At 36.1% G+C, this 12,807-nt stretch overlaps 1 long non-coding RNA gene across 1 annotated transcript in view; it reads left to right on the top strand.

Annotated features, from left to right (window-relative positions):
- The window catches only part of LOC109268848 (uncharacterized), an 82,575-nt gene extending 72,695 nt beyond the window's left edge, over positions 1-9,880 (top strand). Inside the window, exons 2-3 of the long non-coding RNA XR_002080826.2 lie at positions 8,828-8,976; positions 9,802-9,880. This is a non-coding gene — a long non-coding RNA (uncharacterized LOC109268848). The remainder of the gene's footprint in view (positions 1-8,827; positions 8,977-9,801) is intronic.
- The last annotated feature ends 2,927 nt before the right edge of the window (positions 9,881-12,807 follow it).

Raw genomic sequence — 12,807 nt, forward strand, 5'->3', positions numbered from 1 at the left:
GACATTGGAGCTGAAAATACGCCCTTTTCTACCTATAGTCTTGCTAGATGATTTTCTCTCCCAAAGGAAATTATTCTAATTTGTCTTGAATTTCATTAATTTCCTAGAATCAGACACATAGAACTGACTTGATTTGATAAATGGAGAAAAGGAAATATTGAACTTGTAATCTAATTTCAATGTTAGGTGCTTAGTCTGTATCTGGTTGTACTCTTTATTCTTTATGACCCATTTTCCTCCTTGGTAGAAGATTAACTCATTGTTTTATATATTTTACATTGTGCTTTGTGCTTTAGTATTTGAATTACCTAAGCAATTCTTGAGCTTCTTTCTAGAATGCTTTCTTCCAAGCATTCATGGTTCTAGAAAATCGTTCTTTAAAAATGATTTTAAACTATAGCTGAAAAGGGACAATGTTCTTGGGTCCTTTTTAAGTTTAAATCTTATAAGGTAAAAAATATGATGTGTGCTCTAAAGAAAGAAATGTGATAAAGCAGAATAAAGGAAAAAAGGAAAAAAAATCTTTATAAATATGCTAAAGTATTAGAAATGAGAATAGGACTTCCAAACTTGATAACTTAGGTAACTTACTAATTCTTCTAAAAGCCTAATTCATGTAGATTTTAATTATTCTGGTTTTGTGTGGATTTGATTTTCTCATTCCTTTGAATAATTATTTTTTTATTTCATGATATACAGTGAAGAATTCCTTAAATGTTTCTCTCAGGACCATATGTGTCCTTATGTTGTGTTTAGCACCTTTATCTTTAGGAAAACTCCGTCTCTTCCTGTATCTGCTAAGTCATTCTGTAGGTATGAGAACTCTTCTTCAATTCTGAGATTTATGGTATGTACAAGCTTTAGAGTCCTTTAAAATACATATGACCCGTGAAGAACTTAGTGTGCAGCCTGGTGTAAGGATATTTCCCTATTAGGACTTCCTGAGGTTTGTAAGTTTGTTACTGAGTGTATTTATTTCTCATTAGAAATGTAAATGACTGAAGAAACTTGCAAATTAAATTTTCTTTTCTAAAATTCTTTTAGCTTTTGAAAACAGAAAAAATGGTTTAAATTATAGGTAGAATCTTTTCTAGTTTCCAGCTTTTCACATTCCTATTATTAATGGATAATAATATTCATAATGAATAATAATGTCATCACTGTATCAGTGCATGTCCCCTAAATTCAGTTTCTTCACTAAAAACATGGAAAAAAAACTGGGTGAAGTGGATGGTTTTCTAAGACAATATGGTACCAACAGTGACTCTGGGAAATAAAGAAAGAATTGAAAAACTCAATTTAACCAGGAGAAAAAAAGAGAGTGAGAGAAAGGAAGTTTTCATGGGGCAACCCACCTAAAGCACCATACTTAGCTGACTTTCTAGATTTTATAGAGTAATTCAGCTAAACCTTAAAAAGCACATAATTCAATGCTTTTTTAACTGTTTCCAAACATAGAAAAAGAAGGAAAATGACCAAGTTTGACTTAGACTGTTACAAGTCAATTTCATTTTTGAATATAGATACAAGTATCCAAAATAAGCACAGAACCCTTAAGCACATTAAAAGAACAATACTTTGGGACCATGATGAATTTTACAGGAAAGTAAGGATGGCTTAATGATAAGAAACCTATTAATATAATCCATCATATGAATACATCTAAGAAGAAATAACTTGTAATACTGAAAAAGCCCAACATGTTGCTTAATTAGAATTTTTTAAAACCTCCAATAAAAATAAGACTAAACCAAATACAGCAAACATGATAAAATGTATCTTAATGAACTTTTCACTAAAGTCAGGAACAAGATAAGGATGTCCACTATCACCTCTGTTACTTAACATTTTACTGGAGATCATAGCCAAGACAGAGACAAGAGAAAAAAAATCAGAAGTAAACAAATTTTCATGGAAGAGATAAAACTCTCACTATTTGCAGATGTGATATATACAGAAACCAAAGATGATCATTTTAAAACCATTAAAAACAATAAAAGGATTTAGAAAGCTGGTGAAACAGAAAATAAAACAATGCAGATACTAATTGTTCATATACACAATATAAAATTTAAACTATAATGGAGGGGTATAGTATTTTAGTTTTGCAAGATGAAAATGTTCTAGACATCTAATGCACAACAATGTCAACATGCTTAACACTACACTACATTCATAGGATATATAAAAATATATATTTAACAGAATAGTTAATATCCTGTTTATAAAAGCAACAAAAATGTTAAAAAGACATCCTTAGAAAAATATTTCTATATGAACATAACTTTAAAATGCTATTTAAGAATACAGAAGACTTGGGAAAATGGAAAAACCATACTTGGATATGATATACCTGTCATTTCTCTCTACATTACTCTATACATTTAAATAATCACTGCAGGTATTGATTTTTTTCCAGTTTTATTGAGGTATAATTGACAAATTGTATATATTACAAATGTAGTGTACAACATGATAATATACACTGAAATGATTACCACAATTTAGTTAATTAATATATCCATTAACTAACATAGTTACCATTTTTTTTGTAGTATGAACACTAAAGGTCTACTCTTAGCAAATTTCATGCATAAAATATAGTATTAACTATAGTCACCATGCTGTACATTAGATCCCCAAAATTTATTCATCTTACAACTGAAAGTTTATACACTTTGACCAACACCTCCCTATTTTGTCCACTTCCTAGCCTCTGACAAGCACCATTCTACTGTTTCTATGACTGACTTTTTTTTTAAAGATTCCATATACGTGAGATCATACAGCACTTGTCTTTTTCTGATTTATTTCAGCTAGCATAGTGTTCTCCAGATGGATCCATGTTGTTACAAATGTCAGGATTTCCTACTTCTTTATGGCTGAATAATATTCTATTGTATATACAGATATAAATATATATACAATATACAGATATATATTTATATCTGTATATACAGATATACGTTTTCTTCACCCATTCATTTGTTGACAGACACTTAGGTTATTTCCATATCTTGGCTATTTGATAATGCTATAAAAAAAATGGGAGTGCAGATATCTCTTTAAGATACTAATTCCACTTCCTTTGTCTATATCCTGAGAAGTGGGATTGCTGGATCATATGCCAGTTTTATTTTTATTTTTGAGGACTCTCCATACTGTTTTGTATAAAGGCTGTACCAATTTACAATCCCACCAACATTGTGGAAGAGTTCCCTTTCCTCTATGTCCTCAGCAGCACTTGTAATCTCTGTGTCTTGGATAATATTCATCTTAAGAGATCTAAGGCAATATCTAATTGTGGTTTGGGTTTGCATTTTCTTGATCATTGGAGATGTGGAGTACCTTTTCATATGCCTGCTGGTCATTTGTGTGTCTCCTTTGGAAGATGTCTATTCAGGTCCTTGGCCCATTTGTAATTAGATTTTTAATTTTTTGGCTATTGAGTTGTAGGAGTGCCTTATACATTTTAGATATTAACCCCTGTGAGATATATAGTTTGGAAATATTTTCTCCTATGTCACAGTTTGCCTTTTCATTCTGTTGATTGTTTCCATTGCTGCATAGGATCTTTTTAGTTTGATATAGTCCCATTTGTTTTTGTGTTTGTTGTCTGTATTTAAGGTCACATTAAAAGAAAAAAAGTATTGTCATGATCAATGTCAAAGAGCTTTGTTCCTATTTTACTTTAGAAGTTTTATAGTTTTAGATTCTATATTTAAGTCTTTAATCCAATTTGAGTTGATTTGTGAATGGTGTGATATAGGGGTTCAGTTTCACTTTTTTTCAACAGTACCTAAAAACAATCATACCATGATCAAGAGGGATTTATCTCTGGGATGCAAGGAGGTTAAACATATGAAATCAGTCAATGTGATATATTATATTAGCAGAATAAAGGGTAGCAATCACCTGATCATTGCAATAGATGCAATAAAAGCATTTGACAAAAATCAACATCCTTTTATGAGAAAAAACCGTCAACAACTAAGGTGTAAAAGAAACATACCTTAACATAATAAAGGCCATGTATGGCTAGTCTATAGCTAACATCATACTCATTGATGAAAAGTTGAAAGTTTTCCTCTAAGATCAGGAATAAGACACATTTAAGCACTTTTATTCAACATACTACTGGAAGTTCTAACCAGGACACTTAGGTAAGACAAAGATATAAAAAGCATCCTAATTGGAAATAAGTAAAATCATCTCTGTTTGCAGATGACATGACCCTCTATATAGAAGAGAAAACCGTAAAGTCTCTACCCAAAAATATTAGAACAAATAAATTCAGTGAAGTTTCAGAATACAAAATCATATAAAAAATTAGTTGTGTTTCTATGTACTAAAAATGAACTATCAGAAGAGGAATTGAGAAAACCGTACCATTTACAGTACTATCAAATATTGTGTACTTAGGAATAAATTTAACCAAGGAAGCAAAAGACCTATACACTGAAAACTGTAAAATGTTGATGAAGGAAATTGAAGATGACACAAGTAAATGGAAAACTAGCCTATATTTGCATGGATTGGAAGAATTAATATTGTTAAAATGTCTACCCATAGCAGTGTACAAATTCAACAAAATCCCTATCAAAACTCTGAAGGCATTTTTCATAGAAATAGTAATAATAATCCTAAAATTCACATGGAACCTCAAAAGACTAAAGCATTTTTGAATAGCCAAAGCAATCTTGAGAAAGAACAAAGCCAATGGTATCACATTTCCTAATTTCAGATGGTGTTACAAAGCTATAGTTATCAAAACATCATGGTACTGGCATAAAACCAGACGCATAGACCAATGAAAAAGAATCTAGAGTTCAGAAATACAACCACACATATAGAGTGAACTAAACTTTGATAAGGGCACCAAGTGAGAAAAGGATGGTCTTCAATAAATGGTATTGGGAATATACAGTGGAATATTACTCAGTGATAAAAAATGAGATCTTGTGATTTGTGACAACATGGAGGTTGTAATGCTAAGTGAAATAAATTAGATAGCTAAAGACAAATACCATATGAGTTCTCTTAGATGTGCAATCTAAAAACAAAAATGAACAAAAAAATAGAAACAGACTCATAAATACAGAAAACAAATTGGTGGTTGCCACAGGGAAAGTGGTGGGGGCCTGGGCAAAATGGGTGAAGGGGAATGGGAGGTACTGACTTCCAGTTAGGGGATGAATAAGTCATAAGGATGAAAGGTATAGGATAGGGAATATAGTCAATGGTATTGTAATATCCTTGTATGGTGGCAGATGGTAGCTAGACTTGTGGTGAGCACAGCGTAACCTATAGAATTGCTGAATCACTATGGTACAGCTAAAACTAATGTAACATTGTATGTCAACTATACTTCAATTGAAATCAATAAAATAAATGGTACTGGGAAAACTGGATATCCAAGTACAAAAGAATTATTGATTTATTTATTGTTTTGTTTGGAATAATACAATCTAGCTCACTGGAAAGATAAATAGCAGGCACACTTTTTAAAAAGGGGCAATGTATGTGAACTAGCTCTACCAGATATTAAAATATAAAACGTGACTAGAAAGACAATGGGAAAAAATTGATAGTCAAAAACGAAAACAAAACCCTGACATTTATATGAGAATTTAGCATTTCACAATGGATCCAAAAATGGAACAAAATAAAGTTGGATCCATATATCACATTACACAATAGGAAAAAGGGCAAATTACATTATATAATAAGAGTAGTAGAAATATCTGAGAATTCCTTTATAATCCTATAATGGAGATAGCCTTCCTACCTCTGAATCAAAATCCAGATATCATAAAAGATTGGCATGGAAGGAGTCAATATGGTGGAGAATTAGGGGGGCCTGAAGTTCCCTCATCCCTCAAAAACAGCAGTATTGAGGCCGGAAGTCTTGGAATTCCAGGAATCCAGGCTGCAGAGTGACAGAAACATCTCCAAGGGCCCTCGCGGACAGCTTGGTGGGCCATAGGTGTGTGATTGCAAACTGGGAGAGATAAAATGGGAGCTATAGGCCTGGAGGAGAGGGATCCCCTTCTGTGGAGAGACAAAAAGAAGAGAAAGAGAGGCTGTGGAAGTGTAGGATTGTATTTGGACAAGAGAAGAAACCTCTCCAGATCACTGACCAGAGAATGAAAAAAACAACCAATTTCTAACTTGGAAACAGCCTTAGGGGTGACAACCCAGGGTTGTGGGACTTCCTCTGGACTGGGACCAGCTGTCCTGTACATGCACCTGGGGGAAGGGGGAGCCAGCCCCAGGCTCAATAGCGAGCTCAGAGGTGCAGTCAGAGAGCACAGTCCCTTCTCTTGAAGAAGGTGGGAAGAAGATATAAAGGCTCTCCAAGGACAAAAGACCCTGCAGGCACCAGCCAGCCAGAGGCCCTTTGTCGGTGGGGCAGAGTGGCACTACCCTGGAACCAGTGCACATGAAGCAGGATCCTTTAAGATGTCGGGGTTTTAATCCCACCAGAGCACCTGGGAGGCATGGAAGATTGTGGAGCAGGACAAACTAGCTGGCTTGGCACTGTGAGGACAGCCTGAACAGAGTGGTCTGGGATGTCCAGTCTGGAGAGAAGAAACTGGGGTGTCGCCATTTTTCTCCCCATCACCAACAAGGTAGGGCTTCAGGGAAAGCGACAGCTGGTCCACAGTGTAGGTGGAACCCGCCTACACCAAACCACACCCCTCTATGCCTGGTAACTGTGTATCTAACAGAACAAGTTTGACACTGATCTAACCAGACAGCTCCTCCTTCAGATCAGCACACCCACCGGTTCCAAGGCATCATCAGATATTGGTCAGAGGTTTTGCATTTTCTGATTTGATTCTTGATCAATTCTTATTTTACGTATTTACACATATTATTTTTTTTCTTTCTTCCTCTTATTTCTTCTCTATTCTGGTTGTTGGTTTGTTTAAGCAGATGTTTTTAAACCTATTCTTTTTACACCTCTTCTGTATCTCTTTATTTTCCTCTCTCTCTGGATTAAGCCATATAGTTTCTCTGATTCTCTGCCTGGTCAATTTTTTTTCTCTTCTTTTTCCCCACCCCTGTCATTTCTCTCTTCATATGGGACAAGGCTTCTTCCACCACACCCTTATTTAAATTTTTTCCAGGATTACTTCAATGAACAAATCAAAACACACCTGGTGGAAGGTCCAAATCACCACTATCACTAGGGAGATAAAGCAACCAGAGTCACAACAGAGAGCATGCAACACATTCCAAACACATCTCTTGAAGGGCCAGGCCCTGGACAATGTATGACTTGTTTTTAATATAGTAGTGCTCGCAGGTGCAGGACATATGACAAGCTATTAAAGGACAGAAAACTCGCCAAAATGACTAAGTACAAGAATTCTCCTCAAAAGAAATTCAAGGAAGAAATGACAGCTAGAGAATAGCTCAAAACAGATAAAAACAATACATCTGATTTTAAAAAATTAGGATAATAGTGATAAGATTAATAGCTGGGCTAGAAAAAAAAGCATAGAAGACAGCTGAGAATCTATTGTTGCAAAGATCAAGGAGCTAAGAAACAGTTACAACAAATTAAGAAATGCTGTTAATGAGGTGCAAAATAAACTAGATGTAGTGACAGGAAGAATGGAGGAAGCAGAGGGGACAATAAGTGAAATAGAAGATAAAATTATGGAAAATGATGAAGTTGAGAGAAAAAGAAGAAAATACTAGACCATGAGGGGAGAATTGGAGAACTAAGTGATTCAATGAAATGTAATAATATCTGTATCATAGGAGTTCCAGAAGAAGAAGAAGAAGAAGAAGAAGAAGAAGAAGAAGAGGAGGAGGAGGAAGAATTAGAAGAAGAAGAGGAGAGAGAAAGGGGAAGAAGGTTTACTTGAACAAACTATAGCTGAGAACTTCGCTAATTTTGGGAAGGAAGCAGACATCCAAATCCAGGAGGCACAGAGAACTCCCTTCAGATGTAACAGGAATAGGTCTTCTCCACAGCATATCACAGTGAATCTGTGCTGCGAACCTTGCAAAATACAAAGATAAACAGAATTCTGAAAGCAGCTAGGGACAAACAGGCCTTAACCTACAAGGGTAGACATATAAAGGTAGTAACCGACCTGTCCACTGACACTTGGCAGACCAGAAGGGAGTAGTAGGAAATATTCAATGTGCTGAAGAGGAAAAATATGCCCCCCCAAATCCTTTATCCAGCAAGGCTGTCATTCAGACAGTGGGATGTATAATGAGGTATGAACTAGGTGAAACTGGGAGCCTTGGATAAGAGTGATTTTTACAAGTGAGAATTTTTAAGTACTTTTTAGTATGTTTTAAATTTTTGAACCATGTACATTAACTATTTAAAAATTTAGATGAAAAATTCATACTATAAAATATTTAACATGAAAGAATGTGACAAGGAAAGAAAATGTTAACTCAGGTATGCAAAATAATAACAGCAAGACCCCTTGAAGGAGTCAAAGTGGTAACATCAAGGAGCCTGCAGGGATTTTGTTAGTGCTAGAATCTCCTTCACCACGATTTTCCCCATTTTGGTTCAGTGGCTGTGGGAGCCCAGAATGAAGATGCTGTTTGTGAACAGAGTCGGAAAGAGAAAGAAGTGCTATAGGATCAGAATACCTGCAAGAAAAGAATAAGAGGGTCTCTGCTCCCAGAAAGAGCAAGGAGAGCTCTTTTATGTGTTTGTTTTACTGTGCTAGGAGATCTCTCCTGGCAACTTCTAAATTTGTTAGTTTTGTCTGGCCCTAGCCTAAACCGACTTCTTGACGATTATCATGGTCCCTGCTTTCATGCTAGTGCTCACATGAATTACCAGGTACAGACAGGATCTGGGGCACTGCAAGAGAGAACACATCAACCTTAAACCATCATACGCTTAAGGATCAGAAGGCCAAGAATCAGAGTCCGAAACTGCTCAGAGAGATTTCATTTTCCTTACAAGATGAAGATCTATTCACCAAGAAGGTACGGATGATTCATTTGGGAAAATTTGCTTATTTCTATTTGACTAAACAGAACAGGAAGGAGGGAGGAAGGGGTGTCTTTACTTTTCTCCTTTTTTCCTTCAAATGCTTCTTTGCTCCCTTCCATGAAACTTGTATCCAGCTCCTGGTGTTCTGTCTTCCCTTGAAAGTCTTCTCATCTCTTATTAATAACTTTTCCAACTACTTGATTTGGACCTGGTTTTCTTATTGAGGGTGTGTGGGGGTCACTCATAGAGTTTTCTAGCTATATTCTCCCAAAAGAATTGCAATGTTATCATCACCAACCTCATAAGTGAAGGATAGTAATTTATACGTACATGTGCATCTTCAGTTCATATTATTGGCTCTTGATAAAAGGCAAATAGTAATGATGAACATTGAAATACGCCTTTGCAAGATACCAGCCAGCAAACTGCATGAGCCATTTTGAAAACAGATTCAAAGGAAGATGTCCTGAACTTTCATTTCCCGTCTGCTGGGTTTCTTTGAAGTGGGAGTTAACCCTGACATGAAACAGCTCCAGAAACTGAGCCATGCCTAGTTGTTTTTGGCCTGATAATTCAACCCCCAGTGATGACTCCCACACACAACTGGGTGTCTTTGATGACTCAGTCTTCTCCTCTTCAAGATAGGCCTCTAGACATTTCTGTTTCCTATATTCTGCACTACAGCCTTGGTGGAGGAAGAGGGTAATAGCTTCATTTAATAAATAAAATCAAATGCATTATCTGCTCCCTCTCTAACACAAGCCCTTCTTACATAGAACCTTCCCTCCTTTGTTCTTGTTCGAACTCTTTTAATCCAGAGTCTGTTATTCAACTGAACAGAGAACTCCTCTCCTGGATGGCAATAAGCTGAAGGAAGATGTTGAATGAATAACCCAGGAAGAGTGATTTGAAGCTGTTTTTCATTTTTTCAAGGATAAGATAAAAAAAATGCTTTGTTTGTAAACACCATGGAATTTGGTAAAAAGTCTTTAAGACTGAAGCCTATTTTACTCCAGCTTCATTGAGAACTGAGGTACTGGGGTAAGTTTAGAGAAGAATCTCAAAACTGCACCCCCTGTCATTGCCACACACACTAGACTAAAAACTGTAATTAACACCTGCTTGGAAAAAAATAATCCTCAAAAAGCAGAACATGGATCCTTAGAAAGGATCCATGTTCTGTAAATTATTTTAAATCAGGGTCAAAAGTGATTTCCTCTAGGAGAACTAAATTACTACCTTTTGAAATCAATTCTTAGTTTCTTCTGCTTTACTAAGTAGAGCATTTTTATTTTTTTTATTTTTATTTTTTTTAATGTTTTTATTTACTTTTGAGACACAGAGAGACAGAGCATGAGTAGGGGAGGGGCAGAGAGAGAGGGAGACACAGAATCTGAAACAGGCTCCAGGCTCCGAGCTGTCAGCACAGAGCCTGACGCTGGGCTCAAACTCACAAACTGTGAGATCATGACCTGAGCCGAAGTCCGACACTTAACCGACTGAGCCACTCAGGAGCCCCCCTAAGTACAGCATTTTTAATATAAGAAAGTCAATAAACATGAAACTCACATATTAAATTATATTTCTGACACATCAAGCACTCCATCTTCCTATTTCAGATTAAAATGTTAAAATAGATGTATTATTTTTAAAATACGCTTATTTTTCTTTTTTTTTCTTACAACGTGTGTTGAATTTATGGAGCTTTTCTTTTATGTGTGTTCTTTATTTTATTTGGAAAAAGGCAAAAAAATTGCATTTTTATAAGTGGAGAAATTCAGCTTCTCAAGATAGAGGTCCTATATAGTCAAATAGGCTAGAGGTCCTATAAAATCTCCATAAAATCTCTAGTTTTGTATTATTCTGTCTTTGGCCACTAAGATTGAATAAATATTTAAAAGATTCTTTACACAAATGGCATGCTGGATTTTAACGTGGCAGGTTTTTTACAGAAATCTATGTTGACGTACTGTTATACACTTACTAATATATAGTTATCAATGCACACACTTAAATTATTCTCTAATTATCTGATGTATTCAATGTTTGCTGTCTCCCAAAAGATGGACCCCTTGGGTCAAAAGGCCTGTCTCTGTCTCCTAGAGAAACTGATATATTGTTAAATAGTAGAAATTGAAAAAAACTTCACAATCCCTCTGCTCAACTCCTAATCCCGCCTCTTACTACCATTCAGATTCCTTGACTATGAAATGGGAATGTGTTTCTATTGCATAGGGTTGATGAGACCGTGATGTGACAGGGCTTCATGAACTATAAAGCCCTACAAAAATATTTGGCTCATCCTGGAAGGGTGAGTAGCACTCAGCTAGATGAAAGCTTTGGAGAGGAGGAGGAAAATCTGGGCAACACATAAAAGAGAGGGAAGTGGCCAATCTCAGCTCTCAGGCCTTAGCGTTTCCTGGCCAGTTCTTTCAGGGCTAAGTCACTGTCTGATGTTCATGCTGCTCTGGCCTCTGCTTGGAATAACATCCCTTTGTCTCCACAGGCCAAAGCTATCAGCAGGTTTCTGTCAAATAAATAGATCATCCTTCGTACCCCAGAAAGCTGTCAGGCTCAATACTTTGCAACCATCTGTGCATCCTTCTTGCCTTTTCTTCATCCTCCTGCATGAGCAGGGCTGATGACCATGTGAGTTGTTTCATGGCCATTTTTTCCTTTCCATGTTCATAGTCACTATCTTACTCCAAGCTCTTGTTACTCCATATAGAGAATGGGAGAGATGCCAGAGGATTGGACACAGGTAAATGTCTCCCTCCCCCACACCCTCCAAACAAGAAGTAGAAAGATTCATTAACAATAGTTTGGTGATTTTAATGTCAAACCCATCCCCAAAGTTTTGAAACTTAAAAAATTAGTAACCATCGGAAGGAGATATGATCTTATTTGATTCCTAGCATTATTAGGCAGCAATATGTGACATGCTGTGGGTACTTTGTGTGTGAACTCAACATTTGACAGCATGCATTCTCTCAAATCATGTGAGTTAAGCACAGGCATGTGTTAGAGTTATATAGAGGTCAATACTTATATTCACAATACATAATATACTCATACTCTAATGAAAGAGAAAGCTACAAATGTGGAATATGGTACAGATTAATATAAAATGATACAAAGAGTTTCAGGGATGGGCATGTGATATTGCAGGCACCTGGGAGAGGAGCAGCTGAATCTGCTGAGACCAAAGGATCAGAGAAGACTTTTTGGTTGGGGGGAGACCATGACCAAAAGCAATAAGGCAAGCAACATTCTGATGTGTGCAAATGAACTGCAAACAATTTAGTGTTCTTGGGGTCCACAGTTCCTATCAGGGAAGGTCACATCTTGGGGGCAGGAAAGGGCTTACTTCTTTCCTAATATTCTGAAATCAAAATGAAATACATAGGCTACAAGTGAGTAAAATAGAATGAATTAGTAACCCGTAGAAAATTTCTGTCCAAAGATGCTGATTAGTGGCAAGGATAAGGAATTAGATGGGGATATGCTACAGGACAGTTTTTGTTGCTTTATTAATTCTTACATTGAATCTACCATTATTTACTAAGCACCTAAGACTCACTAGATGTTGAGATTGAAATGGCATTGGAGAAAGAATCCTTGTCCTCAAGGATTTTGGAATCTAATGAGGTGCCAGTGCAATACAGTTTGGGTAGTGATTTAAATTGAACTAACGAATGCAGATAAAGTAAAACTGGAAACAGTAATTTATGACTTACCAGAACCAGGGTCCCCAAATGTCCTGATGGGTTTCATTGACAGGCTGACTCTAAGCAGGCTGTTAATGTGTTGACTATTTCTGACCA

Source organism: Panthera pardus, unplaced genomic scaffold (genome assembly GCF_024362965.1).
Source record: "Panthera pardus isolate Hobbes unplaced genomic scaffold, ASM2436296v1 HiC_scaffold_6, whole genome shotgun sequence".
Lineage (NCBI taxonomy): Eukaryota > Metazoa > Chordata > Mammalia > Carnivora > Felidae > Panthera > Panthera pardus.